The sequence below is a fragment of the Protopterus annectens genome, chromosome 5.part0 (genome assembly GCF_019279795.1).
Source record: "Protopterus annectens isolate FY-2018-M chromosome 5.part0, PAN1.0, whole genome shotgun sequence".
In the NCBI taxonomy this organism is placed as follows: domain Eukaryota; kingdom Metazoa; phylum Chordata; order Ceratodontiformes; family Protopteridae; genus Protopterus; species Protopterus annectens.
Genome location: NC_056735.1, coordinates 230118009 through 230124008, shown reverse-complemented (window position 1 = coordinate 230124008; position 6000 = coordinate 230118009).

Below are 6000 nucleotides of genomic sequence, written 5' to 3'. Positions count from 1 at the left end.
GCAATGAAATGAGATTGTCTTTTGAGTCCAAACACTTCCAAGAAAGCTACATATTCCCATTTTCATTTTACAGAATGCTGGAAGACCTATTTCACAAGTGCCACAACTTCATTGACAGTCTTGAAATGATGAAGTTGTGTGCACCTACAAGGGGCAACATATGAGCTTAGCAAGAAAGAAGTATAGCATGTAGCTTGATCTCCTAGCACTTCATGAAGTGCATCCTTAATGCTTTTAATCATGTACTATGCAGTGTTCCTCAGAAAGGCAGTGTACAGTACTATAATTTGCAGCAATTTTAGTACAGCTTGAGTTACTGTTGAGTGATTCACAACTGAGAGCTGTGCGTAGTTGGCCATGCGTGACGTCTATCTCTGGAATGCAAATATATTTAGAAAGCAATGTCAGTCGCTTTCTATGCTTTTGTCATACATGTATGACTGCCAGTGGTGTGCCTTGTATAGCAATATGAATGCCTGCTTCCATGTGTTCTTGCATATTTGTTAGGTACAGCTGATGCAGAGTATCTGACCAAAACAGTGCACACTCCCTTTTACATAATTTTCCATCCACTGCACAAGCTGAAAATTGTTGTTTCTTGATCATGATATTTGTAGCTCACTATGCTTGTAGAAAGTCCATGTCTCTCTCTTCTGACTAAAGCAACATTTGTTCCCACTTTAAAGCTTGTGACAATATTGTCTGTTGTGGTGCATTGTATTACATCCCTTCTTATTTCACTGGGGTTTCTGGCTTGCATGATAATCCACGATGGTGTAATCTAGGCAGCAGTTACTAGTAAAACAGGACAGTTTCCCTCTGTCTTGATAGAGGCTTTCAGATCTGATTCATCAAACATGATCTGCAGCAGTTATGTGGCAGAGCTCTGCTTTAAAGGTTGTCCGAATGGTGAAGCACTGAAACCAGAAAAGGAAAAAAAATATCAACTAGAGTATTGAGACAATCTGACTGTTTGTTTAGAAGTCATTATGGCACGGGATCATGTGACATCAGTTCTAGCAGTAGTAGCTTGGTATGGTTCCCATCATTTGGCTGAGCAACTGTACTGATAACTGAAGTGATGTGGGTCCCATTGTCTAACAGGGCATCAGCAGCAGGAGTAGCCAACTGCAAGTCACTTCCTATATGACACTAGTAGCTCACTATAGCTTCCAGCCTCTAATGGGACAACAGCAGCAATATCTCTGCTTCCATCCTCCAGAAGCATTAGGTGTTGCCTCCATCCTCGAGCAGGTCAACAGCACCAGGAGCTCAGTATGACTTCATCCTCTGACAGCATGACATGAGTGAACCATAAGCTTTGCCGCATGAGTTATATTCAAAGCTGTTCCTCCATTGTATGAAAACAATTCCTTCTGAAGCATATGCTCCCTTAAATGAGTAAAGGAATAGCACTGTCATTCCAAAAGCAAAACTACCAGCTTGTTAGCTACCTGTGTATTGCCTGTTCACTACATGGCAAAAAAGTAGTGGGGCCATTGTAGGCAGTATTGCTGAGTGGTTCACCCTTGCAGACTTTGGAATCTCACTTCAGCATTTGTACACCAAATTCTGCTAGCCACTTTGTTGTACACCTCATGTGATGGTGATAAAAAACAGATAACTCTAACCTTTTTAGTGCAGGAATCTGGGACAAAGCCAAAAATGACGAGGGACAAAGACCTAAAACCAGAAAGAGACATATACTTTAACTCATTAACTCTGAATACCCTCTCATAGTGCCTCTGTGCTTACATCCGAGTGAGCTATGAGACATTAGTAATTGCATGATGTTACCCAAGTGCCTTCCACAAGCATGACTTACTTCCTGGTCCTATTTCAGCCCTATTTTGTGAAAACTAAGTTGAAAAAGTAACTGAACTTTGTCAGTTGACTTCTCAACTTAGGTTTCACAGTGGAGTAACCATATGCTTAAATTAAATTTTTTCCAGTAAATTGACTTTGCATGCACTGTGTTTTCCTCCACTTATACCAAGCTGATTCTGTCTGCATTCTCTGAAGCAAGTGGTGGTAGCCAATCAGAGTAGCGAAATCCAAGCCACTACTTGTATAAGATCTCCACCCCCAGACGTGTTTCCATTGTTCGTTAAGCAGATATTCCCTTCTTTATTTCTAAAATGTGAAGAATTTACTTGCATTGATGCTGGATCCCTGTATTTCTTGTGCCAATCTGTTCACTACGGAGAGCTGTTTTCCTCATAACATATATTAATGCAGTGAAGTATTCCAGCCTACGGAACCGGGGTTTGTACGAGCATGTAAATACCTAACTCTAGTTGTTTACCGGCCATTTGGGGATGTGAGCCAAATGTAACTGATGTTAAATCTGCAATTATTTTAAAGGTTTATTCACTGTAGTTAACTTGCTTATTTGAGGAGAACATACCAAGCAACCGCAACAGAGCAGGACAGTAATGTCTAGTACAGATGGGGTCATTTGGGTGAATGCTTCATGTTGGTGATTGTACATACTGAGAAATGTTGCTGAAGAGTCATTTGGGGAAATATTTTGTTCTGGTGCTTGTGTATACATCAACATTTTATTGAAGCAGTCACTTGGGTGAATGGCTCATTTTGCTGATTGCACATACTAGGAAATGTTACTGAAGGGTCGTTTGGGGAAGTGTTTCATTCTGGTGATTGTGCATACCACAACATTCTACTTAGGGGATCGATTGGGTGACTGCTTCATGTTGGTGGCTATGGAAATTATGATTTTTTTTCATATTTTGGTAAATAACTTTGCAAGGGAGCATGTCAATGTGCCAAGTAATACTTCATTTTGAAGACAGTATTATTCCTTACAACATGGTAAAAAGTGTGTCTGTATGCTGTACACATGTACAGATATCACAGTTTATTTAGTCTTGTAGGATTATGAAAATTATATATTTGTCATATTTCTCATTATTATGCCCATATCTTTGCAAGAGAGCATGGTGATGACACACATTATGCAAACTTTTGAAGGTGACATTGAGCCACACAACTTGTACACTGATATGTAGTCTCTGTTACAGGTGATGAGATATTATGCTTTATCAGTTATGAGAAATATAATATGAATCATATTTCTGTAAATATCTCAGTAAAGGAGCATCACACAGTAATAGTTAAGGTATCATTTTAAAGCTGGCATTCATACAAACAAATTAATTGCAAATTGTAATGGTCTGCATGGTACATTCACCAAGATATTGTGATTTGTTTTAACAAAAAGGTAAAAAATATGTATTCATTGGCAAATATTTAATAATGACTTAGATACATGCTATCAACATTTACACAGTTGGAAAGCTCAGTGTCTGCTGAACAACTTTCACATTTGCATTTTTAATCTAGCTCTTATGGTTAAAGAGTTATGAACATTTGTTTTCTGTATGGTATTACAAATAGATTATCTGAAAATGAGCTCAGGTTGCACTGTTCCTATGGTGGAAGTAAGCAGGCAGCATTTTGAGCTACTCTGGAGTGAATGACTTAAGTTGCAAGAACAGTTCTTGGTTCTACATGTATCCTCTGAAGGATGAATATTGAAAACTCAGATTTCTGACAGTAACTGCAGTCCTCAACACTTTTTCTCATAACAGCAAATATTTGAAGAAACAGAAAATGAGGCAAGATCAGGGACATTCTGTGAAATTGGGGACAGATTCAACAAAACAGTTGCCACAAAATATTTTTTCTTATTTCAAGAAAGCACTACAACCCCAAGATCCATCTACATGAAACTCCTTAACCACCAAGATGTTCAAGCTATCCTTTCTGCATATAAAAAGTTAAAATAGTACATATGGAATTCCTATACAATTTCTATCTCCCAGGATCTTCCCCAAGAAATCAAAGAAAAGCATTGCAAACTCTCTCCATATTGTGCAGATCTCATTAAACGAAATATCAAGTTCCAGATGAGATTTCCGAATACGCTATCTTCATAACACAATGATAAAAACCTTACTATGGATTCACACAAGAAAGCTAGCCCCATTTTTCTGAAATGCTTTGGAAAATCTCCGGATGCATAAATACACTGATTACCTTAAAATCTCTCACCAGAATCAGTGTTTTGACTTTTCTGGTCCCAAGTCTCCGACCTTAACCCCTTCACTTGTTAACCTCTGGTTAATAAAGTTAAATTAAAAAATTGTTAACCGCTATTGCTTTCAGCGGCCAGGAATGGTTATTACAATGTGATGTCAGGGGGATGCCTGAGCAGTGACAGTGAACGATCCCAATAAGCAAGTACACCACCACACAAAGGAAAAAGTAAAGCAAGAATTCCCTGTGGGTCTAGCCCGATCATCGTTAACCAATGCTGTCCCTCTTGCAATTTCCTGCCTGGATTGCTAATCAGTGTCCTCTCAGGCTGCTGAGAGAGGCGGTTTAGAAAAAAGAATGTCAGTAATGTCAGCAATGCCTTGGAATATACCAAGGTGAGGTCTACTCTTGTGCTACAGGACCGGACTAGGCATAAGTACATGAAACATGTCCTTCCTTAATTCAAAGTACTCAGTGTTATCCCTCCATTAAAAGTCACGCTCTGCAATAACTTTCTTCCTGAAGTAGATTCAAGAAACTAGTGACCTAGCTACCAGGTAATTTCATCCCTGTGGCATGCCTTGTTATACAATCTTCGCCAGTGTCTCTACCCAAATGAACTCACTTGGCTGTAGTTTCCCATCTGGTTAAAGTGATTGAAAGACAAGATACTTTTACCTTTACCCTTCGGAGAACAAAAGCATTTAATTATTGACTGACTTTTGGCTAGACAGGGCACAATAAATCTCTCTAGTGGGATAAGCCTGGACTGTTCCATTTGTAATACTCTTACGAACTTAAAAAGTGGTAACAAAAGTTAATACTGGATCCACGTAAGAAGGGCATATCCCAGTTTATGTATAAATAAATATCTGTGTTTAACTGTAATTGCATGATCAACACAAGAGACTCTAGCTGTTGTGTATGTTATGACAGGCTCAGTTTACTATCTACTGCGTTATTGTCTGAGTTACATAGGATAGATCTTAAATATCTCTCATTTACACTTTCTATCCTGACACTATAGTGAGATCTGTGATCCCAGTTATTACCTTATTGGTATAAACTGCCCTACAATTTTAGCTTACTTGATGCTTAGGTAACAGGTTATCTTCCACTACTGGCAGTACCATTAACTAAGAGCTAGCTGGATTGCTAAGAAGGGCTCCAAATGGCAATGTTTGGAATTGAATTAATCTTGTACATAATTTGTAAATGTAGTTATTTTATGGTTCTTAACTACCTAATTGTTACAAAGACATGTTTACTTATCTATTGTTGCCTCTTTTCTCTCTCAAATATTGGGGGAACGTGAGTAGGTACAAGGGTAGATTTGAGAGAGCTTAGTGCTGCATTTGTACTAACTGCTACAAACATACCTAACTTACAATTTAATCTTGAGCCACACAATAGATCCCTGTTCATTTGTCATCTCATAAACAACCTAGTCTAACCAAAGGTCCCCGTAAACATGGATAAGATATGGCAGATAATCTCCTGGAATGTTAGAGGACTCCAGGACAGAAATAAAAGGTATCTTCTAATGCACCTATTGGTAAAAGCAGAAGCAGATATCTGTTTTATTCAGGAATCACATATGCTAGTTGAAGAATGGATAAGGGAAAAGAACAGAAAGTGGATAAAAGATATTATCTCAGCAGGAAATAGCTGTAACTCCAAAGGGGTAGCAGTTGTTATTAAAAATTAATTTAATCCTTCCATCCTAGACAAGGGCTCAGATCAGGAGGGTAGATGGTGTTATTTCATGTGCATATCCCCACTGTTTACTAAACCAATATTGTTCCTAAACCTATACAGTCCATGCTCAGGACAATAGGAATTCATTTTGAAAATCTATAACATCTTACTTAACTTCTCTAACCATTTTTTTTATTCTGGTGGGGGGGGGGGGTGGAATGCAGTTATTGACCCTAATATTGA